The sequence below is a fragment of the Elgaria multicarinata genome, chromosome 20, assembly GCF_023053635.1.
Source record: "Elgaria multicarinata webbii isolate HBS135686 ecotype San Diego chromosome 20, rElgMul1.1.pri, whole genome shotgun sequence".
NCBI lineage: Eukaryota > Metazoa > Chordata > Lepidosauria > Squamata > Anguidae > Elgaria > Elgaria multicarinata.
The window spans coordinates 750,201-776,691 of record NC_086190.1 but is presented as its reverse complement, the minus strand read 5'-3'; the positions used below and the strand labels follow the sequence as shown (position 1 = coordinate 776,691).

At 47.3% G+C, this 26,491-nt stretch overlaps 5 pseudogenes; all 5 read right to left on the bottom strand.

Annotated features, from left to right (window-relative positions):
* Positions 1–15,858: 15,858 nt before the first annotated feature.
* LOC134411675 (U6 spliceosomal RNA) lies at positions 15,859–15,927 on the bottom strand (annotated as a pseudogene).
* A 1,142-nt stretch (positions 15,928–17,069) lies between these two features.
* LOC134411796 (U6 spliceosomal RNA) lies at positions 17,070–17,137 on the bottom strand (annotated as a pseudogene).
* A 3,250-nt stretch (positions 17,138–20,387) lies between these two features.
* On the bottom strand, positions 20,388–20,456 carry LOC134411674 (U6 spliceosomal RNA; annotated as a pseudogene).
* Positions 20,457–21,556: 1,100 nt separating this feature from the next.
* On the bottom strand, positions 21,557–21,624 carry LOC134411760 (U6 spliceosomal RNA; annotated as a pseudogene).
* Positions 21,625–25,607: 3,983 nt separating this feature from the next.
* Positions 25,608–25,676, bottom strand: LOC134411673 (U6 spliceosomal RNA; annotated as a pseudogene).
* Positions 25,677–26,491: the final 815 nt, after the last annotated feature.

Genomic DNA, 26,491 nt, shown 5'->3' with positions numbered 1-26,491 from the left:
TAATACCCGTTCTTGCAGAAAACGTGTATTGCGAAAATGGGCCGTAACGGCACCTTCCCAATGAGGTAAGTGAACCAAACTCACCAGATGCACATGACAAGGTGGGGCAAATATAGAAAGCTCCAAAAGTTCCCCCCCAAACCACGTTCAGATATCCTTTCCGACAGAAAACGCGTATTGCGAAAATGGGCCGTGACGGCACCTTTCCAATGAGGTAAGTGAACCAAACTCACCAGATACACATGACAAGGTGGGGCAAATATAGAAAGTTCCAAAAGTTGCCCCCAAACCACGTTCATATACCCTTTCCGACAGAAAACGCGTATTGCGAAAATGGGCCGTAACGGCACCTTCCCAATGAGGTAAGTGAACCAAACTCACCAGATGCACATGACAAGTTGTGACAAATATAGAAAGCTCCAAAAGTTGCCCCCAAACCACGTTCAGATACCCTTTCCGACAGAAAACGCGTATTGCGAAAATGGGCCGTAACGGCACCTTCCCAATGAGGTAAGTGAACCAAACTCAACAGATGCACATGACAAGGTGGGGCAAATATAGAAAGCTCCAAAAGTTCCCCCAAAACCATGTTCTAATACCAGTTCTTGCAGAAAACGCGTATTGCGAAAATGGGCCGTAACGGCACCTTCCCAATGAGGTAAGTGAACCTAACTCAGTAGATGCACAAGACAAGCTGGTACAAATATAGAAAGCTCCAAAACTTGCCCCCAAACAACGTTCAGAAACCCGTTCTGGGCAAAAATGCGTATTGCGCAAATGGGCCGTAACGGCACCTTCCCAATAAGGGAAGTTAACCAAACTCACCAGATGCACATAACTAGGTGGGGCAAATATAGAAAGTTCCAAAAGTTACCCCGAAACCACGTTCAGATACCGTGCTGGGCAAAAACGCGTATTGAGCAAATTGGGCCGTAACGGCAACTTCCCAATGAGTTAAGTGAACCACACTCACCAAATGCACATGACAAGGTAGGGCAAATATAGAAAGCTCCAAAAGTTGCCCCAAAACCACGTTCAGATACACGTTCTGGGCAAAAACGCGTATTGCGCAAATTGGGCCGTAACAGCAACTTCCCAATGAGGTAAGTGAACCAAACTCACCAGATGAACATGACAAGGTGGGGCAAATACAGAAAGCTCCAAAAGTTGCCCCGAAACGACGTTCAGATACCCATTCCGGGAAAAACTCTTATTGCGCAAAACTGGCCGTAACGGCAGCTTCCCAATGAGGTAAGTGAACCAAACTATCCAGATGCACATGACAAGTTGGGACAAATATAGAGAGCTCCAAAAGGTCCCCCAAAACCACGTTCTAATACCCGTTCTTGCAGAAAACGCGTATTACGAAAATGGGCCGTAACGGCACCTTCCCAATGAGGTAAGTGAACCAAACTCACTAGATGCACAAGACAAGATGGGTCAAATATAGAAAGCTCCAAAAGTTCCCCCAATACCTCGTTCTAATACCCGTTCTTGCAGAAAACGCGTATTGCGAAAATGGGCCGTAACGGCACCTTCCCAATGAGGTAAGTGAACCAAACTCACCCGATGCACATGACAAGGTGGGGCAAATATAGAAAGCTCCAAAAGTTCCCCCAAAACCACGTTCTAATACCCGTTCTTGCAGAAAACGCGTATTGCGAAAATGGGCCGTAACGGCACCTTCCCAATGAGGTAAGTGAACCTAACTCAGTAGATGCACAAGACAAGCTGGTACAAATATAGAAAGCTCCAAAACTTGCCCCCAAACCACGTTCAGATACCCTTTCCGGCAGAAAACGCGTATTGCGAAAATGGGCCGTAACAGCACCTTCCCAATGAGGTAAGTGAACCAAACTCAGTAGATGCACAAGACACGCTGGGATAAATATAGAAAGCTCCAAAACTTGCCCCTAAACCACGTTCAGATACCCTTTCCGGCAAAAAAAAGCGTATTGCGAAAATGGGCCGTAACAGCACCTTCCCAATGAGGTAAGTGAACCAAATTCAACAGATGCACATGACAAGGTGGGGCAAATATAGATAGTTCCAAAAGTTGCCCCCAAACCACGTTCAGATACCCTTTCCGACAGAAAACGTGCATTGCGAAAATGGGCCGTGACGGCACCTTCCCAATGAGGTAAGTGAACCTAACTCAGTAGATGCGCAAGACAAGCTGGGATAATTATAGAAAGCTCCAAAACTTGCCCCTAAACCACGTTCAGATACCCTTTCCGGCAGAAAACGCGTATTGCGAAAATGGGCCTTAACGGCACCTTCCCAATGAGGTAAGTGAACCAAACTCAACAGATGCACATGACAAGGTGGGGCAAATATTGAAAGCTCCAAAAGTTCCCCCAAAACCACGTTCTAATACCTGTTCTTGCAGAAAACGCATATTGCGAAAATGGGCCGTAACGGCACCTTCCCAATGAGGTAAGTGAACCTAACTCACTAGATGCACAAGACAAGCTGGTACAAATATAGAAAGCTCCAAAACTTGCCCCCAAACCACGTTCAGATACCCTTTCCGGCAGAAAACACGTATTGCGATAATGGGCCGTAACGGCACCTTCCCAATGAGGTAAGTTAACCAAACTCACCAGATGCACATAACTAGGTGGGGCAAATATAGAAAGTTCCAAAAGTTACCCCGAAACCACGTTCAGATACCGTGCTGGGCAAAAACGCGTATTGAGCAAATTGGGCCGTAACGGCAACTTCCCAATGAGTTAAGTGTACCAAACTCACCAAATGCACATGACAAGGTAGGGCAAATATAGAAAGCTCCAAAAGTTGCCCCAAAACCACGTTCAGATACACGTTCTGGGCAAAAACGCGTATTGCGCAAATTGGGCCGTAACAGCAACTTCCCAATGAGGTAAGTGAACCAAACTCACCAGATGAACATGACAAGGTGGGGCAAATACAGAAAGCTCCAAAAGTTGCCCCGAAACGACGTTCAGATACCCATTCCGGGAAAAACTCTTATTGCGCAAAACTGGCCGTAACGGCAGCTTCCCAATGAGGTAAGTGAACCAAACTATCCAGATGCACATGACAAGTTGGGACAAATATAGAAAGCTACAAAAGTTCCCCAAAAACCACGTTCTAATAACCGTTCTTGCGGAATACGCGTATTGCGCAAAACGGGCCGTAACGGCACCTTCCAAATGAGGTAAGTGAACCAAACTCACTAGATGCACAAGACAAGTTAGGACAAATTTAGAAATCTCCAAAAGTTGCCTGAAAACTACGTTCAATTACCCGTTCCTGGCAAAAACGCGTATTGCGCAAAATGGGCTGTAACGGCAGCTTCCCAATGTGGTAAGTGAACCAAACTCACCAGATGCACATGACAAATTAGGACAAATATAGAAATCTCCAAAAGTTGCCTGAAAACTACGTTCAATTACCCGTTCCTGGCAAAAACGCGTATTGCGCTAAATGGGCCGTAACGGCACCTTCCGAATAAGGGAAGTGTACCAAACGCACCATATGCACATGACAAGGTAGGACAAATATAGAAAGCTCCAAAAGTTGCCCCAAAACCACGTTCAGATACCCGTTCTGGGCAAAAACGCGTATTGCGCAAATTGGGCTGTAACGGCAGCTTCCCAATGAGGTAAGTGAACAAAACTATCCATATGCACATGACAAGTTGGGCCAAATATAGAAAGCTCCAAAAGTAACCCCAAAACCGCGTTCTAATACCCGTTCTTGCGGAAAACGCGTATTGCGAAAATAGGCCGTAACGGCACCTTCCCAATGAGGTAAGTGAACTAAACTCACTAGATGCACATGACAAGTTGGGACATATATAGAAAGCTCCAAAAGTTGCCCCCAAACCACGTTCAGATACCCGTTCCGTTCAAAAACGTGTATTGCGCAAAAAGGGCCGTAAAGGCAGCTTCCCAATGAGGTAAGTGAACCAAACTCACCAGATGCACATAACAAGTTGGGACAAATACAGAAAGCTCCAAAAGTTGCCCCCAAACCACGTTCAGATACCCTTTCCGGAAGAAAACGTGTATTGCGAAAATGGGCCGTAACGGCCCCTTCCCAATGAGGTAAGTGAACCAAACTCACCAGATGCACATGACAAGGTGGGACAAATATAGAAAGCTCCAAAAGTTGCCCCAAAACCACGTTCAGATACCCGTTCCGGGCAAAAACGCGTATTGCGCAAAATGGGCCGTAACAGCAACTTCCCAGTGAGGAAAGTGAACCAAACTCACCAGATGAACATGACATGGTGGGGCAAATATAGAAAGCTCCAAAAGTTGCCCCGAAACGACGTTCAGATACCCATTCCGGGAAAAACTCGTATTGCGCAAAACGGGCCGTAACGGCAGCTTCCCAATGAGGTAAGTGAACCAAACTATCCAGATGCACATGACAAGTTGGGACAAATATAGAAAGCTACAAAAGTTCCCCCAAAACCACGTTCTAATAACCGTTCTTGCGGAATACGCGTATTGAGCAAAACGGGCCGTAACGGCACCTTCCCAATGAGGTAAGTGAACCAAACTCACCAGATGCACATGACAAGGTGGGGCAAATATAGAAAGCTCCAAAAGTTCCCCCCCAAACCACGTTCAGATATCCTTTCCGACAGAAAACGCGTATTGCGAAAATGGGCCGTGACGGCACCTTTCCAATGAGGTAAGTGAACCAAACTCACCAGATATACATGACAAGGTGGGGCAAATATAGAAAGTTCCAAAAGTTGCCCCCAAACCACGTTCATATACCCTTTCCGACAGAAAACGCGTATTGCGAAAATGGGCCGTAACGGCACCTTCCCAATGAGGTAAGTGAACCAAACTCACCAGATGCACATGACAAGTTGTGACAAATATAGAAAGCTCCAAAAGTTGCCCCTAAACCACGTTCAGATACCCTTTCCGACAGAAAACGCGTATTGCGAAAATGGGCCGTAACGGCACCTTCCCAATGAGGTAAGTGAACCAAACTCAACAGATGCACATGACAAGGTGGGGCAAATATAGAAAGCTCCAAAAGTTCCCCCAAAACCATGTTCTAATACCAGTTCTTGCAGAAAACGCGTATTGCGAAAATGGGCCGTAACGGCACCTTCCCAATGAGGTAAGTGAACCTAACTCAGTAGATGCACAAGACAAGCTGGTACAAATATAGAAAGCTCCAAAACTTGCCCCCAAACCACGTTCAGATACCCTTTCCGGCAGAAAACACGTATTGCGATAATGGGCCGTAACGGCACCTTCCCAATGAGGTAAGTGAACCTAACTCAGTAGATGCACAAGACACGCTGGGATAATATAGAAAGCTCTAACAGTTGCCCCCAAACAACGTTCAGAAACCCGTTCTGGGCAAAAATGCGTATTGCGCAAATGGGCCGTAACGGCACCTTCCCAATAAGGGAAGTTAACCAAACTCACCAGATGCACATAACTAGGTGGGGCAAATATAGAAAGTTCCAAAAGTTACCCCGAAACCACGTTCAGATACCGTGCTGGGCAAAAACGCGTATTGAGCAAATTGGGCCGTAACGGCAACTTCCCAATGAGTTAAGTGAACCAAACTCACCAAATGCACATGACAAGGTAGGGCAAATATAGAAAGCTCCAAAAGTTGCCCCAAAACCACGTTCAGATACACGTTCTGGGCAAAAACGCGTATTGCGCAAATTGGGCCGTAACAGCAACTTCCCAATGAGGTAAGTGAACCAAACTCACCAGATGAACATGACAAGGTGGGGCAAATACAGAAAGCTCCAAAAGTTGCCCCGAAACGACGTTCAGATACCCATTCCGGGAAAAACTCTTATTGCGCAAAACTGGCCGTAACGGCAGCTTCCCAATGAGGTAAGTGAACCAAACTATCCAGATGCACATGACAAGTTGGGACAAATATAGAGAGCTCCAAAAGGTCCCCCAAAACCACGTTCTAATACCCGTTCTTGCAGAAAACGCGTATTGCGAAAATGGGCCGTAACGGCACCTTCCCAATGAGGTAAGTGAACCAAACTCACTAGATGCACAAGACAAGATGGGACAAATATAGAAAGCTCCAAAAGTTCCCCCAATACCTCGTTCTAATACCCGTTCTTGCAGAAAACGCGTATTGCGAAAATGGGCCGTAACGGCACCTTCCCAATGAGGTAAGTGAACCAAACTCACCCGATGCACATGACAAGGTGGGGCAAATATAGAAAGCTCCAAAAGTTCCCCCAAAACCACGTTCTAATACCCGTTCTTGCAGAAAACGCGTATTGCGAAAATGGGCCGTAACGGCACCTTCCCAATGAGGTAAGTGAACCTAACTCAGTAGATGCACAAGACAAGCTGGTACAAATATAGAAAGCTCCAAAACTTGCCCCCAAACCACGTTCAGATACCCTTTCCGGCAGAAAACGCGTATTGCGAAAATGGGCCGTAACCGCACCTTCCCAATGAGGTAAGTGAACCTAACTCAGTAGATGCACAAGACACGCTGGGATAAATATAGAAAGCTCCAAAACTTGCCCCTAAACCACGTTCAGATACCCTTTCCGGCAAAAAAAAGCGTATTGCGAAAATGGGCCGTAACAGCACCTTCCCAATGAGGTAAGTGAACCAAATTCAACAGATGCACATGACAAGGTGGGGCAAATATAGATAGTTCCAAAAGTTGCCCCCAAACCACGTTCAGATACGCTTTCCGACAGAAAACGTGCATTGCGAAAATGGGCCGTGACGGCACCTTCCCAATGAGGTAAGTGAACCTAACTCAGTAGATGCGCAAGACAAGCTGGGATAATTATAGAAAGCTCCAAAACTTGCCCCTAAACCACGTTCAGATACCCTTTCCGGCAGAAAACGCGTATTGCGAAAATGGGCCTTAACGGCACCTTCCCAATGAGGTAAGTGAACCAAACTCAACAGATGCACATGACAAGGTGGGGCAAATATTGAAAGCTCCAAAAGTTCCCCCAAAACCACGTTCTAATACCTGTTCTTGCAGAAAACGCATATTGCGAAAATGGGCCGTAACGGCACCTTCCCAATGAGGTAAGTGAACCTAACTCACTAGATGCACAAGACAAGCTGGTACAAATATAGAAAGCTCCAAAACTTGCCCCCAAACCACGTTCAGATACCCTTTCCGGCAGAAAACACGTATTGCGATAATGGGCCGTAACGGCACCTTCCCAATGAGGTAAGTTAACCAAACTCACCAGATGCACATAACTAGGTGGGGCAAATATAGAAAGTTCCAAAAGTTACCCCGAAACCACGTTCAGATACCGTGCTGGGCAAAAACGCGTATTGAGCAAATTGGGCCGTAACGGCAACTTCCCAATGAGTTAAGTGTACCAAACTCACCAAATGCACATGACAAGGTAGGGCAAATATAGAAAGCTCCAAAAGTTGCCCCAAAACCACGTTCAGATACACGTTCTGGGCAAAAACGCGTATTGCGCAAATTGGGCCGTAACAGCAACTTCCCAATGAGGTAAGTGAACCAAACTCACCAGATGAACATGACAAGGTGGGGCAAATACAGAAAGCTCCAAAAGTTGCCCCGAAACGACGTTCAGATACCCATTCCGGGAAAAACTCTTATTGCGCAAAACTGGCCGTAACGGCAGCTTCCCAATGAGGTAAGTGAACCAAACTATCCAGATGCACATGACAAGTTGGGACAAATATAGAAAGCTACAAAAGTTCCCCAAAAACCACGTTCTAATAACCGTTCTTGCGGAATACGCGTATTGCGCAAAACGGGCCGTAACGGCACCTTCCAAATGAGGTAAGTGAACCAAACTCACTAGATGCACAAGACAAGTTAGGACAAATTTAGAAATCTCCAAAAGTTGCCTGAAAACTACGTTCAATTACCCGTTCCTGGCAAAAACGCGTATTGCGCAAAATGGGCTGTAACGGCAGCTTCCCAATGTGGTAAGTGAACCAAACTCACCAGATGCACATGACAAATTAGGACAAATATAGAAATCTCCAAAAGTTGCCTGAAAACTACGTTCAATTACCCGTTCCTGGCAAAAACGCGTATTGCGCTAAATGGGCCGTAACGGCACCTTCCGAATAAGGGAAGTGTACCAAACGCACCATATGCACATGACAAGGTAGGACAAATATAGAAAGCTCCAAAAGTTGCCCCAAAACCACGTTCAGATACCCGTTCTGGGCAAAAACGCGTATTGCGCAAATTGGGCTGTAACGGCAGCTTCCCAATGAGGTAAGTGAACAAAACTATCCATATGCACATGACAAGTTGGGCCAAATATAGAAAGCTCCAAAAGTAACCCCAAAACCGCGTTCTAATACCCGTTCTTGCGGAAAACGCGTATTGCGAAAATAGGCCGTAACGGCACCTTCCCAATGAGGTAAGTGAACTAAACTCACTAGATGCACATGACAAGTTGGGACATATATAGAAAGCTCCAAAAGTTGCCCCCAAACCACGTTCAGATACCCGTTCCGTTCAAAAACGTGTATTGCGCAAAAAGGGCCGTAAAGGCAGCTTCCCAATGAGGTAAGTGAACCAAACTCACCAGATGCTCATGACAAGTTGGGACAAATACAGAAAGCTCCAAAAGTTGCCCCCAAACCACGTTCAGATACCCTTTCCGGCAGAAAACGTGTATTGCGAAAATGGGCCGTAACGGCCCCTTCCCAATGAGGTAAGTGAACCAAACTCACCAGATGCACATGACAAGGTGGGACAAATATAGAAAGCTCCAAAAGTTGCCCCAAAACCACGTTCAGATACCCGTTCCGGGCAAAAACGCGTATTGCGCAAAATGGGCCGTAACAGCAACTTCCCAGTGAGGAAAGTGAACCAAACTCACCAGATGAACATGACATGGTGGGGCAAATATAGAAAGCTCCAAAAGTTGCCCCGAAACGACGTTCAGATACCCATTCCGGGAAAAACTCGTATTGCGCAAAACGGGCCGTAACGGCAGCTTCCCAATGAGGTAAGTGAACCAAACTATCCAGATGCACATGACAAGTTGGGACAAATATAGAAAGCTACAAAAGTTCCCCCAAAACCACGTTCTAATAACCGTTCTTGCGGAATACGCGTATTGAGCAAAACGGGCCGTAACGGCACCTTCCCAATGAGGTAAGTGAACCAAACTCACCAGATGCACATGACAAGTTAGGACAAATATAGAAATCTCCAAAAGTTGCCTGAAAACTACGTTCAATTACCCGTTCCTGGCAAAAACGCGTATTGCTCAAAATGGGCCGTAACGGCACCTTCCGAATAAGGGAAGTGAACCAAACTCACCATATGCACATGACAAGGTAGGACAAATATAGAAAGCTCCAAAAGTTGCCCCAAAACCACTTTCAGATACCCGTTCTGGGCAAAAACGCGTATTGCGAAAATTGGGCCGTAACGGCAGCTTCCCAATGAGTTAAGTGAACAAAACTATCCAGATGCACTTGACAAGTTGGGACAAATATAGAAAGCTCCAAAAGTCACCCCAAAACCACGTTCTAATACCCGTTCTTTCGGAAAACGCGTATTGCGAAAATAGGCCGTAACGGCACCTTCCCAATAAGGTAAGTGAACCAAACTCACTAGATGCACATGACAAGTTGGGACATATATAGAAAGCTCCAAAAGTTGCCCCCAAACCACGTTCAGATACCCGTTCCGTTTAAAAACGTGTATTGCGCAAAATGGGCCGTAACGGCAGCTTCCCAATGAGGTAAGTGAACCAAACTCACCAGATACACATGACAAGTTGGGACAAATACAGAAAGCTCCAAAAATTGCCCCCAAATCCACATTCAGATACCCTTTCCGGCAGAAAACGCATATTGCGAAAATCGGCCGTAACGGCACCTTCCCAATGAGGTAAGTGAACCAAACTCACCAGATGCACATGACAAGGTAGGACAAATATAGAAAGCTCCACAAGTTGCCCCAAAACCACGTTCAATTACCCATTCCGGCAAAAACTCGTATTGCGCAAAACGGGCCGTAACGGCAACTTCCCAATGAGGTAAGTGAACCAAGCTCACCAGATGCACATGACAAGTTGGGACAAATATAGACAGCTCCAAAACTTACCCCAAAACCACGTTCAGATACCCGTTCTGGGCAAAAATGCATATTGCGCAAAACGGGCCGTAAAAGCTGCTACCCAATGAGGAAAGTGAACCAAACTCATCAGATGCACATGACAAGGTGGGACAAATATAGAAAGATCCAAAAGTTGCACCAAAACAACGTTCTTACACCCGTTCTTACGGAAGGGACAAATATAGAAAGCTCCAAAAGTTGCCCCCAAACCACGTTCAGAAACCCGTTCTGGGCAAAAATGTGTATTGCGCAAAATGTACCGTAAAAGCAGCTTCCCATTTAGGAAAGTCCACCAAACTCACCAGATGCACATAACTAGGTGGGACAAATATAGAAAGCTCCATAAGTTGCCCCGAAACCACGTTCAGATACCCGTTCTGGCGGAAAACGCGTGTCGCGAAAATGGGCCGTAATGGCAGCTTCCCAATGAGGTAAGTGAACCAAACTCACCAGATGCACATAACTAGGTGGGGCAAATATAGAAAGCTCCAAAAGTTTCCCCGAAACCACGTTCAGATACCCGTTCTGGGCAAAAACGCGTATTGCGCAAATTGGGCCGTAACAGCAACTTCCCAATGAGGTAAGTGAACCAAACTCACCAGATGCACATGACAAGGTAGGACAAATATAAAAATAAGAAATGGGCCGTAAAAGCAGCTTTCCAATCATGGAATCATAGAATCATAGAATAATAGAATAGAGATGGAAGGGCCCTACAAGGCCAACGAGTCCAACCCCCTGCTCAATGCAGGAATCCAACTTAAAGCATCCCTGACAGATGGTTGTCCAGCTGCCTCTTGAATACCTCTAGTTTGGGAGAGCCCACAACCTCCCTAGGTAGCTGATTCCACTGTCGCACTGCTCTAACAGTCAGGAAGTTTTTCCTGATGTCCAGCCGGAATCTGGCTTCCTTTAACTTGAGCCCTTTATTCCTTGTCCTGCACTCTGGGAGGATCGAGAAGAGATCCTGGCCCTCCTCTGTGTGACAACCTTTTAAGTATTTGAAGAATGCTATCATGTCTCCCCTCAATCTTCTCTTCTCCAGGCTAAACATGCCCAGTTCTTTCAGTCTCCCTTCATAGGGCTTTGTTTCTAGACCTCTGATCATCCTGTTTGCCCTCTTCTGAACACGCTCCAGCTTGTCTGCGTCCTTCTTGAATTGTGGAGCCCAGAACTGGACGCAATACTCTAGATGAGGCCTAACCAGGGCTGAATAGAGAGGAACCAGTACCTCATGTGATTTGGAAGCCTTACTTCTATTAATGCAGCCCAAAATAGCATTTGCCTTTCTTGCAGCCATATCGCACTGTTGGCTCATATTCAGCTTGTGATCTACAACAATTCCAAGATCTTTCTCGTTTGTAGTATTGCTGAGCCAAGTGTCCCCCATCTTGTAACTGTGCATTTGGTTTCTATTCCCTAAATGTAGAACTTGGCATTTATCCCTATTAAATTTCATTCTGTTGTTTTCAGCCCAGCACTCCAGCCTATCAAGATCACTTTGAAGTTTGTTTCTGTCTTCCAGGGTATTAGCTATCCCACCCAATTTGGTGTCATCTGCAAATTTGATCAGCGTTCCCTGCACCTCCTCGTCCAAATCATTAATAAAAATGTTGAAGAGCACTGGGCCCAGGACTGAGCCCTGCGGCACCCCACTCGTTGCCTCTCCCCAGTTTGAGAAGGTTCCATTGATAAGTACTTTTTGAGTCCGATTCTGTAGCCAACTGTGGATCCACCTAATAGTTGTTCCATCTAGCCCACTTTTAGCTAGTTTGTTAATCAGAATGTCATGTGGTACTTTGTCAAAAGCTTTGCTGAAGTCAAGATATATGACAAAGTTGCCCACAAACCACATTCAGAAACCCGTTCTGGGCAAAAATGCGTATTGCGCCCAACGTTCTAACACCCGTTCTAGCGGAAGGGACAAATATAAAAGCTCCAAAAGTTGCCCCGAAACGATGTTCAGATACCCATTCCAGCAAAAACTCGTATTGCGCAACACGGGCCGTAACAGCAGCTTCCCAATGAGGTAAGTGAACCAAACTCAACAGATGCACATGACAAGTTGGGACAAATACAGAAAGCTCCATAAGTTGCCCCGAAACCACGTTCAGGTACCCGTTCTTGCGGAAAACGTGTATTGCAAAAATGGGCTGTAATGGCACCTTCCCAATGTGGTAAGTGAACCAAACTCACTAGATGCACATGACAAGGTAGGACACATATAGAAAGCTCCAAAAGTTGCCCCAAAACTACGTTCAGATACCAGTTCTGGATAAAAATGCTTATTGGGCAAATTGGGCCGTAACGGCAACTTCCCAATGAGGTAAGTGAACTAAACTCACCAGATGCACATGACAAGGTGGGGAAAATATAGAAAGCTCCATAAGTTGCCCAGAAACCACGTTCAGACACCCAATCCGGCAAAAACTCGTATTGCGCAAAACGGGCCGTAACGGCAGCTTCCCAATGAGGTAAGTGAACCAAACTCACCAGATGCACATGACAAGGTGGGACAAATATAGAAAGCTCCAAAAGTTGATCCAAAACCACGTTCAGATACCAGTTCCGGGCAAAAACGCGTATTCCGCAAATTGGACCGTAACGGCACCTTCCCAATGAGGAAAGTGAACCAAACTCACCAAATACACATGACAAGGTAGGACAAATATAGAAAGCTCCAAAAGTTGCCCCAAAACCACGTTCAGTCACCCATTCTGGGCAAAAACGCGTATTCCGCAAATTGGGCCGTAACGGCACCTTCCCAATGAGGAAAGTGAACCAAACTCACCAAATACACATGACAAGGTAGGACAAATATAGAAAGCTCCAAAAGTTGCCCCAAAACCACGTTCAGTCACCCATTCTGGGCACAAATGCGTATTGCGCAAATTTGGCCGTAACGACAACTTCCCAATGAGGTAAGTGAACCAAACTCACCAGATGCACATGACAAGGTGGGGCAAATATAGAAAGCTCCATAAGTTGCCCAGAAACGACGTTCAGACACCCATTCCGGCTAAAACTCGTATTGCGCAAAATGGGCCGTAACGGCAGATTCCCAATGAGGTAAGTGAACCAAAATCACCAGATGCACATGACAAGTGGGGCAAATATAGACAGCTCCAAAAGATACCATGAAACCACGTTCAGATACCTGTTCTGGGGAAAAACGCGTATTGCGCAAATTGGGCCGTAACGGCAACTTCCGAATGAGGTAAGTGAACCGAACTAACCAGATGCACATGACAAGGTAGGACAAATATAGAAAGCTCCAAAAGTTGCCCCCAAATCATGTTCAGATACCCGTTCTTGGCAAAAACTCGTATTGCGCAAATTGGGCCGTAACGGCAACTTCCCAAAGAAGTAAGTGAACCAAACTCACCAGATGCACATAACAAGGTGGGGCAACCCTAAGCCTAACCCTAACCCTAACCCTAACCCTAACCCTAACCCTAACCCTAACCCTAACCCTAACCCTAACCCTAACCCGGAACCTAACCCTAACCCGGAAGCTAACCCTAACCCGGAACCTAACCCTAACCCTAACCCTAACCCTAACCCTAACCCTAACCCTAACCCTAACCCTAACCCTAACCCTAACCCTAACCCTAACCCGGAACATAACCCGGAACCTAACCCGGAACTTAATCCGAAACCTAACCCTAACCCTAACCCTAACCCGGAACCTAACCCTAACCCGGAACCTAACCCGGAACCTAACCCGGAACCTAACCTGGAACAAAACCCCGAACCTAACCCCGAACCTAACCCCGAACCTAACCCCGAACCTAACCCCGAACCTAACCCTAACCCGGAACCTAACCCGGAACCTAACCCCGAACCTAACCCAGAACCTAACCCAGAACCTAACCCGGAACCTAACCCGGAACCTATCCCTAACCCGGAACCTAACCCTAACCCTAACCCGGAACCTAACCCTAACCCGGAACCTAACCCTAACCCGGAACCTAACCCTAACCCTAACCCGGAACCGAACCCTAACCCGGAACCTCACCCTAACCCTAACCCTAACCCGGAACCTAACCCTAATCCGGAACCTAACCCTAAACCGGAAACTAACCCTAACCCGGAACCTAACCCTAACCCTAACCCGGAACCTAACCCTAACACGGAACATAACCGCGTTAGGGTTAGGCAAATATAGAGAGCTCCATAAGTTGCCCCGAAAAGACGTTCAGATACCCATTCCTGCAAAAACTCCTATTGCGCAAAACGGGCTGTAACGGCACCTTCCCAATGAGGTAAGTTAACCAAACTCACCAGATGCACATGACAAGTTGGGACAAAAATGGACAGCTCCATAAGTTACCCAAAACCACGTTCAGATACCCGTTCTGGGCAAAAACACATATTGCGCAAATTGGGTCGTAAAAGCAGCTTCCCAATGAGGAAAGTGAACCAAACTCACCAGATGCACATGACTAGGTGTGACAAATATAGAAAGCTCCAAAAGTTGCCTCCAAACCACATTCTGAAACCCGTTCTGGGCAAAAATGCGTATTGCGCAAAACGTACTGTAAAAGCAGCTTCCCATTGAGGAAAGTCCACCAAACTCACCAGATGCACATAAGTAGGTGGGACAAATATAGAAAGCTCCATAAGTTGCCCGAAACCACGTTCAGATACCCGTTCTGCGGAAAACGCTTATTGTGAAAATGGGCCGTAACGGCACCTTCCCAATGAGGTAAGTGAACCAAACCCACTAGATGCACAAGACAAGGTGGGACAAATATAGAAAGCTCCAAAAGTTACCCCAAAACGACGTTCAGATACCCTTTCCGGCAGAAAACGTGTATTTCTCAAAATGGGCCATAACGGCACCTTCCCAATAAGGGAAGTGAACCAAACTCACCAGATGCACATGACAAGTTGGGACAAATATAGACAGCTCCTAAAGTTACCCCAAAACCACGTTCAGATACCCGTTTTCGGCAAAAACGCGTATTGCGCAAAAGGGGCTGTAAAAGCAGCTTCCCAATGAAGAAAGTGAACCAAACACGCCAGATACACATGACAAGTTGGGACAAATACAGAAAGCTCCAAAAGTTGCCCCCAAACCACGTTCAGATACACTTTCCGGCAGAAAACGCGTATTGAGTAAATGGGCCGTAACGGCACCTTCCCAATGAGGTAAGTGAACCAAACTCACCAGATGCACATGCCAAGGTAGGAGAAATATAGAAAGCTCCAAAAGTTGCCCCAAAACCACGTTCAGTTACTCGTTCCAGGCAAAAACGCGTATTGCGCAAAATCGGCCGTAACGGCAGCTTCCCAATGAGGTAAGTGAACCAAACTCACCAGATGCACAGAACTAGGTGGGGAAAATATAGAAAGCTCCAAAAGTTACCCCGAAACCACGTTCAGATACCCGTTTTGCGCAAAAACGCGTATTACCAAATTGAGCCGTAACCGCAACTTCCCAAATAGGTAACTGAACCAAAGTATCCAGATGCACATGACATGTTGGGACAAATACAGAAAGCTCCAAAACTTGCCCCCAAACCACGTTCAGATACCATTTCCGGCAGAAAACGTGTATTGCGAAAATGGGCCGTAACGGCACCTTCCCAATGAGGTTAGTGAATCAAACTCACCAGATGCACATGTCAAGGTATGACAAATATAGAAATCTCCAAAAGTTGCACCAAAACAAACGTTCAGATACCCGTTCCGGGCAAGAACTCGTATTGCGCAAATTGGGCCATAACGGCAACTTCCCAATGAGGTAAGTGAACCAAACTCACCAGATGCGCAGGGGCCATGCTAATCTTCACTGTATCGTTCCAATTTTAGTATATGTGCTGCCAAAGCGAGCACAACCCTAACCCTAACCCTAACCCTAACCCTAACCCTAACCCTAACCCTAACCCTAACCCTAACCCTAACCCTAACCCAGAACATAACCCATAACCCGGAACCTAACCCTAACCCTAACCCTAACCCTAACCCTAACCCTAACCCTAACCATAACCCTAACCCTAACCTTAAGCTTAACCCTTACCCTAACCTTTACCCTAACCCTAACCCTAACCCTAACCCTAACCCTACCCCGGAACCTAACCCATAACCCGGAACCTAACCCTAACCCGGAACCTAACCCTAACCGTGAACCAACCACGGAACCTAACGCGGAACCTAACCCTAACCTTAACCCTATCCCGGAACCTAACCCTAACCCGGAACGTAACTGGAACCTAATCCGAAACCTAACCTGGCACAAAACACGGAACCTAACCCGGAACCTAACACCGAACCTAACCCTGAACCTAACCCGGAACCTAACTCTAACCCGGAACCTAACCCGGAACTTAACCCGGAACATAACCCGGAACCTAACCCGGAACCTAACCCAGAACCTAACCCGGAACCTAACCCGGAACCTAACCCTAACCCGGAACCTAACCCTAACCCTAACCCGGAACCTAACCCTAACCCGGAACCTAACCCTAACCCTAACCCGGAACCTAACCCTAACCCGGAACATAACTCTAACCCTAACCCGGATACTAAACCTAACCCTAACCCGGAACCTAACCCTAACCCGGAACCTCACCGTATACCGAACCCTAACCCGGAACCTAACCCTAACCCGGAACCTAACCCTAAACCGGAAACTAACCCTAACACGGAACCTAACCCTAACCCCAACCCTAACCAGGAACCTAACAGCGTTAGGGTTAGGCAAATATAGAGAGCTCCATAAGTTGCACCGAAAAGACGTTCAGATACCCATTCTGGCAAAAACTCTTATTGCGCAAAACGGGCCGTAATGGCAGCTTCCAAATAAGGTAAGTGAACCAAACTCACCAGATGCACATGACAAGTTGGGACAAATACAGAAAGCTCCAAAAGTTGCCCCCAAACAACGTTCAGATACCCTTTCTGGCAAAAATTCGTATTGCGCAAAACGGGCCGTAACGGCAACTTCCCAATGAGGTAAGTGAACCAAAATCACCAGATGCACAGGGGCATGCTAATCTTCTCTGTATCGTTCCAATTTTAGTATATGTGCTGTCAAAGCGAGCACAACCCTAACCCTAACCCTAACCCTAACCCTAACCCTAACCCTAACCCTAACCCTAACCTTAACCCTAACCCTAACCCTAACCCTAACCCTAACCCTAACCCTAACCCTAACCGTAACCCGGAACCAAACCCATAACCCGGAACCTAACCCTAACACGGAACCTAACCCTTACCCGGAACCAACAACGGAGCCTAACACGGAACCTAACCCTAACCTTAACCCTAACCCGGAACCTAACCCTAACCAGGAACCTAACCCGGAACCTAATCCGGAACCTAACCCTAACCCGGAACCTAACCCGGAACCTAACCCGGAACCTTACCTGGAACAAAACCCGGAACCTAACCCCGAACATAACCCGAACCTAACCCGGAACGTAACCCGGAACGTAACCCTAACCCGGAACCTAACCCGGAACCTAACCCGAAACCTAACCAGGAACCTAACCCGGAACCTAACCCGGAACCTAACCCTAACCCTAACCCGGAACCTAACCCTAACCCGGAACATAACTCTAAACCTAACCCGGAACCTTACAATAACCCTAACCCAGAACCTAACCCTAACCCGGAACCTCACCCTAACCCTAACCCAAACCCGGAACCTAACCCTAACCCGGAACCTAACCCTAACCCTAACCCGGAACCTAACCCTAACCAGGAACCTAACCGCGTTAGGGTTAGGCAAATATAGAGAACTCCATAAGTTGCCCCGAAAAGACGTTCAGATACCCATTCCGGCAAAAACTCGTATTGCGCAAAACGGGCCGTAATGGCAGCTTCCCAATGAGGTAAGTGAACCAAACTCACCAGATGCACATGACAAGGTGGGACAAATATAGAAAGCTCCAAAAGTTGATCCAAAACCACGTTCAGATACCAGTTCCGGGCAAAAACGCGTATTCCGCAAATTGGGCCGTAACGGCACCTTCCCAATGAGGAAAGTGAACCAAACTCACCAAATACACATGACAAGTTGGGACAAATATAGAAAGCTACAAAAGTTGCCCCAAAACCACGTTCAGTCACCCATTCTGGGCACAAATGCGTATTGCGCAAATTTGGCCGTAACGACAACTTCCCAATGAGGTAAGTGAACCAAACTCACCAGATGCACATGACAAGGTGGGGCAAATATAGAAAGCTCCATAAGTTGCCCAGAAACGACGTTCAGACGCCCATTCCGGCTAAAACTCGTATTGCGCAAAATGGGCCGTAACGGCAGCTTCCCAATGAGGTAAGTGAACCAAAATCACCAGATGCACATGACAAGTGGGGCAAATATAGACAGCTCCAAAAGATACCATGAAACCACGTTCAGATACCCGTTCTGGGGAAAAACGCGTATTGCGCAAATTGGGCCGTAACGGCAACTTCCGAATGAGGTAAGTGAACCGAACTAACCAGATGCACATGACAAGGTAGGACAAATATAGAAAGCTCCAAAAGTTGCCCTCAAATCATGTTCAGATACCCGTTCTTGGCAAAAACTCGTATTGCGCAAATTGGGCCGTAACGGCAACTTCCCAAAGAAGTAAGTGAACCAAACTCACCAGATGCACATAACAAGGTGGGGCAACCCTAAGCCTAACCCTAACCCTAACCCTAACCCTAACCCTAACCCTAACCCTAACCCTAACCCGGAACCTAACCCTAACCCGGAAGCTAACCCTAACCCGGAACCTAACCCTAACCCTAACCCTAACCCTAACCCTAACCCTAACCCTAACCCTAACCCTAACCCTAACCCTAACCCTAACCCTAACCCTAACCCTAACCCTAACCCTAACCCGGAACCTAACCCTAACCCTAACCCGGAACCTAACCCTAACCCGGAACCTAACCCTAACCCTAACCCGGAACCTAACCCTAACCCGGAACATAACTCTAACCCTAACCCGGATACTAAACCTAACCCTAACCCGGAACCTAACCCTAACCCGGAACCTCACCGTAACCCGAACCCTAACCCGGAACCTAACCCTAACCCGGAATCTAACCCTAAACCGGAAACTAACCCTAACACGGAACCTAACCCTAACCCCAACCCTAACCAGGAACCTAACAGCGTTAGGGTTAGGCAAATATAGAGAGCTCCATAAGTTGCACCGAAAAGACGTTCAGATACCCATTCCGGCAAAAACTCTTATTGCGCAAAACGGGCCGTAATGGCAGCTTCCAAATAAGGTAAGTGAACCAAACTCACCAGATGCACATGACAAGTTGGGACAAATATAGAAAGCTCCAAAAGTTACCCCAAAACGACGTTCAGATACCCTTTCCGGCAGAAAACGTGTATTTCTCAAAATGGGCCATAACGGCACCTTCCCAATAAGGGAAGTGAACCAAACTCACCAGATGCACATGACAAGTTGGGACAAATATAGACAGCTCCTAAAGTTACCCCAAAACCACGTTCAGATACCCGTTTTCGGCAAAAACGCGTATTGCGCAAAACGGGCTGTAAAAGCAGCTTCCCAATGAAGAAAGTGAACCAAACACGCCAGATACACATGACAAGTTGGGACAAATACAGAAAGCTCCAAAAGTTGCCCCCAAACCACGTTCAGATACACTTTCCGGCAGAAAACGCGTATTGAGTAAATGGTCCGTAACGGCACCTTCCCAATGAGGTAAGTGAACCAAACTCACCAGATGCACATGCCAAGGTAGGAGAAATATAGAAAGCTCCAAAAGTTGCCCCAAAACCACGTTCAGTTACCCGTTCCAGGCAAAAACGCGTATTGCGCAAAATCGGCCGTAACGGCAGCTTCCCAATGAGGTAAGTGAACCAAACTCACCAGATGCACAGAACTAGGTGGGGAAAATATAGAAAGCTCCAAAAGTTACCCCGAAACCACGTTCAGATACCCGTTTTGCGCAAAAACGCGTATTACCAAATTGAGCCGTAACCGCAACTTCCCAAATAGGTAACTGAACCAAAGTATCCAGATGCACATGACATGTTGGGACAAATACAGAAAGCTCCAAAACTTGCCCCCAAACCACGTTCAGATACCATTTCCGGCAGAAAACGTGTATTGCGAAAATGGGCCGTAACGGCACCTTCCCAATGAGGTTAGTGAATCAAACTCACCAGATGCACATGTCAAGGTATGACAAATATAGAAATCTCCAAAAGTTGCACCAAAACAAACGTTCAGATACCCGTTCCGGGCAAGAACTCGTATTGCGCAAATTGGGCCATAACGGCAACTTCCCAATGAGGTAAGTGAACCAAACTCACCAGATGCGCAGGGGCCATGCTAATCTTCACTGTATCGTTCCAATTTTAGTATATGTGCTGCCAAAGCGAGCACAACCCTAACCCTAACCCTAACCCTAACCCTAACCCTAACCCTAACCCTAACCCTAACCCTAACCCTAACCCTAACCCGGAACATAACCCATAACCCGGAACCTAACCCTAACCCTAACCCTAACCTTAAGCTTAACCCTTACCCTAACCTTTACCCTAACCCTAACCCTAACCCTAACCCTAACCCTAACCCGGAACCTAACCCATAACCCGGAACCTAACCCTAACCCGGAACCTAACCCTAACCGTGAACCAACCACGGAACCTAACGCGGAACCTAACCCTAACCTTAACCCTATCCCGGAACCTAACCCTAACCCGGAACGTAACTGGAACCTAATCCGAAACCTAACCTGGCACAAAACACGGAACCTAACCCGGAACCTAACACCGAACCTAACCCTGAACCTAACCCGGAACCTAACTCTAACCCGGAACCTAACCCGGAACTTAACCCGGAACATAACCCGGAACCTAACCCGGAACCTAACCCAGAACCTAACCCGGAACCTAACCCGGAACCTAACCCTAACCCGGAACCTAACCCTAACCCTAACCCGGAACCTAACCCTAACCCGGAACCTAACCCTAACCCTAACCCGGAACCTAACCCTAACCCGGAACATAACTCTAACCCTAACCCGGATACTAAACCTAACCCTAACCCGGAACCTAACCCTAACCCGGAACCTCACCGTAACCCGAACCCTAACCCGGAACCTAACCCTAACCCGGAACCTAACCCTAAACCGGAAACTAACCCTAACACGGAACCTAACCCTAACCCCAACCCTAACCAGGAACCTAACAGCGTTAGGGTTAGGCAAATATAGAGAGCTCCATAAGTTGCACCGAAAAGACGTTCAGATACCCATTCCGGCAAAAACTCTTATTGCGCAAAACGGGCCGTAATGGCAGCTTCCAAATAAGGTAAGTGAACCAAACTCACCAGATGCACATGACAAGTTGGGACAAATACAGAAAGCTCCAAAAGTTGCCCCCAAACAACGTTCAGATACCCTTTCTGGCAAAAATTCGTATTGCGCAAAACGGGCCGTAACGGCAACTTCCCAATGAGGTAAGTGAACCAAAATCACCAGATGCGCAGGGGCATGCTAATCTTCTCTGTATCGTTCCAATTTTAGTATATGTGCTGTCAAAGCGAGCACAACCCTAACCCTAACCCTAACCCTAACCCTAACCCTAACCCTAACACTAACCCTAACCTTAACCCTAACCCTAACCCTAACCCTAACCCTAACCCTAACCCTAACCCTAACCGTAACCCGGAACCTAACCCATAACCCGGAACCTAACCCTAACACGGAACCTAACCCTTACCCAGAACCAACAACGGAGCCTAACACGGAACCTAACCGTAACCTTAACCCTAACCCGGAACCTAACCCTAACCCGGAACCTAAACCGGAACCTAATCCGAAACCTAACCCTAACACTAACCCTAATCCGGAACCTAACCCTAACCCGGAACCTAACCCGGAACCTAACCCGGAACCTTACCTGGAACAAAACCCGGAACCTAACCCCGAACATAACCCGAACCTAACCCGGAACGTAACCCGGAACGTAACCCTAACCCGGAACCTAACCCGGAACCTAACCCGAAACCTAACCCGGAACCTAACCCGGAACCTAACCCGGAACCTAACCCTAACCCTAACCCGGAACCTAACCCTAACCCGGAACATAACTCTAAACCTAACCCGGAACCTTACAATAACCCTAACCCAGAACCTAACCCTAACCCGGAACCTCACCCTAACCCTAACCCAAACCCGGAACCTAACCCTAACCCGGAACCTAACCCTAACCCTAACCCGGAACCTAACCCTAACCAGGAACCTAACCGCGTTAGGGTTAGGCAAATATAGAGAACTCCATAAGTTGCCCCGAAAAGACGTTCAGATACCCATTCCGGCAAAAACTCGTATTGCGCAAAACGGGCCGTAATGGCAGCTTCCCAATGAGGTAAGTGAACCAAACTCACCAGATGCACATGACAAGGTGGGACAAATATAGAAAGCTCCAAAAGTTGATCCAAAACCACGTTCAGATACCAGTTCCGGGCAAAAACGCGTATTCCGCAAATTGGGCCGTAACGGCACCTTCCCAATGAGGAAAGTGAACCAAACTCACCAAATACACATGACAAGTTGGGACAAATATAGAAAGCTCCAAAAGTTGCCCCAAAACCACGTTCAGTCACCCATTCTGGGCACAAATGCGTATTGCGCAAATTTGGCCGTAACGACAACTTCCCAATGAGGTAAGTGAACCAAACTCACCAGATGCACATGACAAGGTGGGGCAAATATAGAAAGCTCCATAAGTTGCCCAGAAACGACGTTCAGACACCCATTCCGGCTAAAACTCGTATTGCGCAAAATGGGCCGTAACGGCAGCTTCCCAATGAGGTAAGTGAACCAAAATCACCAGATGCACATGACAAGTGGGGCAAATATAGACAGCTCCAAAAGATACCATGAAACCACGTTCAGATACCCGTTCTGGGGAAAAACGCGTATTGCGCAAATTGGGCCGTAACGGCAACTTCCGAATGAGGTAAGTGAACCGAACTAACCAGATGCACATGACAAGGTAGGACAAATATAGAAAGCTCCAAAAGTTGCCCTCAAATCATGTTCAGATACCCGTTCTTGGCAAAAACTCGTATTGCGCAAATTGGGCCGTAACGGCAACTTCCCAAAGAAGTAAGTGAACCAAACTCACCAGATGCACATAACAAGGTGGGGCAACCCTAAGCCTAACCCTAACCCTAACCCTAACCCTAACCCTAACCCTAACCCTAACCCTAACCCGGAACCTAACCCTAACCCGGAAGCTAACCCTAACCCGGAACCTAACCCTAACCCTAACCCTAACCCTAACCCTAACCCTAACCCTAACCCTAACCCTAACCCTAACTCTAACCCGGAACATAACCCGGAACCTAACCCGGAACTTAATCCGAAACCTAACCCTAACCCTAACCCTAACCCGGAACCTAACCCTAACCCGGAACCTAACCCGGAACCTAACCTGGAACAAAACCCCGAACCTAACCCCGAACCTAACCCCGAACCTAACCCGGAACCTAACCCGGAACCTAACCCTAACCCGGAACCTAACCCGGAACCTAACCCCGAACCTAACCCAGAACCTAACCCGGAACCTAACCCGGAACCTAACCCGGAACCTAACCCTAACCCGGAACCTAACCCTAACCCTGACCCGGAACCTAACCCTAACCCGGAACCTAACCCTAACCCGGAACCTAACCCTAACCCTAACCCGGAACCTAACCCTAACCCGGAACATAACTCTAACCCTAACCCTAACCCTAACCCGGAACCGAACCCTAACCCGGAACCTCACCCTAACCCTAACCCTAACCCGGAACCTAACCCTAACCCGGAACCTAACCCTAAACCGGAAACTAACCCTAACCCGGAACCTAACCCTAACCCTAACCCGGAACCTAACCCTAACCCGGAACATAACCGCGTTAGGGTTAGGCAAATATAGAGAGCTCCATAAGTTGCCCCGAAAAGACGTTCAGATACCCAATCCTGCAAAAACTCCTATTGCGCAAAACGGGCCGTAACGGCACCTTCCCAATGAGGTAAGTTAACCAAACTCACCAGATGCACATGACAAGTTGGGACAAAAATGGACAGCTCCATAAGTTACCCAAAACCACGTTCAGATACCCGTTCTGGGCAAAAACACATATTGCGCAAATTGGGTCGTAAAAGCAGCTTCCCAATGAGGAAAGTGAACCAAACTCACCAGATGCACATGACTAGGTGTGACAAATATAGAAAGCTCCAAAAGTTGCCTCCAAACCACATTCTGAAACCCGTTCTGGGCAAAAATGCGTATTGCGCAAAACGTACTGTAAAAGCAGCTTCCCATTGAGGAAAGTCCACCAAACTCACCAGATGCACATAAGTAGGTGGGACAAATATAGAAAGCTCCATAAGTTGCCCGAAACCACGTTCAGATACCCGTTCTGCGGAAAACGCTTATTGTGAAAATGGGCCGTAACGGCACCTTCCCAATGAGGTAAGTGAACCAAACCCACTAGATGCACAAGACAAGGTGGGACAAATATAGAAAGCTCCAAAAGTTACCCCAAAACGACGTTCAGATACCCTTTCCGGCAGAAAACGTGTATTGCTCAAAATGGGCCATAACGGCACCTTCCCAATAAGGGAAGTGAACCAAACTCACCAGATGCACATGACAAGTCGGGACAAATATAGACAGCTCCTAAAGTTACCCCAAAACCACGTTCAGATACCCGTTTTCGGCAAAAACGCGTATTGCGCAAAACGGGCTGTAAAAGCAGCTTCCCAATGAAGAAAGTGAACCAAACACGCCAGATACACATGACAAGTTGGGACAAATACAGTAAGCTCCAAAAGTTGCCCCCAAACAACGTTCAGATACCCTTTCCGGCAGAAAACGCGTATTTAGAAAATGGTCCGTAACGGCACCTTCCCAATGAGGTAAGTGAACCAAACTCACCAGATGCACATGCCAAGGTAGGAGAAATATAGAAAGCTCCAAAAGTTGCCCCAAAACCACGTTCAGTTACCCATTCCAGGCAGAAACGCGTATTGCGCAAAATCGGCCGTAACGGCAGCTTCCCAATGAGGTAAGTGAACCAAACTCACCAGATGCACAGAACTAGGTGGGGAAAATATAGAAAGCTCCAAAAGTTACCCCGAAACCACGTTCAGATACCCGTTTTGCGCAAAAATGCGTATTACGCAAATTGAGCCGTAACCGCAACTTCCCAAATAGGTAACTGAACCAAACTATCCAGATGCACATGACATGTTGGGACAAATACAGAAAGCTCCAAAACTTGCCCCCAAACCACATTCAGATACCATTTCCGGCAGAAAACGTGTATTGCGAAAATGGGCCGTAACGGCACCTTCCCAAATGAGGTTAGGGAATCAAACTCACCAGATGCACATGTCAAGGTATGACAAATATAGAAATCTCCAAAAGTTGCACCAAAACAAACGTTCAGATACCCGTTCCGGGCAAGAACTCGTATTGCGCAAATTGGGCCATAACGGCAACTTCCCAATGAGGTAAGTGAACCAAACTCACCAGATGCGCAGGGGCCATGCTAATCTTCACTGTATCGTTCCAATTTTAGTATATGTGCTGCCAAAGCGAGCACAACCCTAACCCTAACCCTAACCCTAACCCTAACCCTAACCCTAACCCTAACCCTAACCCTAACCCGGAACATAACCCATAACCCGGAACCTAACCCTAACACTAACCCTAACCCTAACCCTAACCCTAACCCTAACCTTAAGCTTAACCCTTACCCTAACCTTTACCCTAACCCTAACCCTAACCCTAACCCTAACCCTAACCCTAACCCGGAACCTAACCCATAACCCGGAACCTAACCCTAACCCGGAACCTAACCCTAACCGTGAACCAACCACGGAACCTAACGCGGAACCTAACCCTAACCTTAACCCTATCCCGGAACCTAACCCTAACCCGGAACGTAACTGGAACCTAATCCGAAACCTAACCTGGCACAAAACACGGAACCTAACCCGGAACCTAACACCGAACCTAACCCTGAACCTAACCCGGAACCTAACTCTAACCCGGAACCTAACCCGGAACTTAACCCGGAACCTAACCCGGAACCTAACCCGGAACCTAACCCAGAACCTAACCCGGAACCTAACCCGGAACCTAACCCTAACCCGGAACCTAACACTAACCCTAACCCGGAACCTAACCCTAACCCGGAACCTAACCCTAACCCTAACCCGGAACCTAACCCTAACCCGGAACATAACTCTAACCCTAACCCGGATACTAACCCTAACGCTAACCCGGAACCTAACCCTAACCCGGAACCTCACCGTAACCCGAACCCTAACCCGGAACCTAACCCTAAACCGGAACCTAACCCTAAACCGGAAACTAACCCTAACACGGAACCTAACCCTAACCCCAACCCTAACC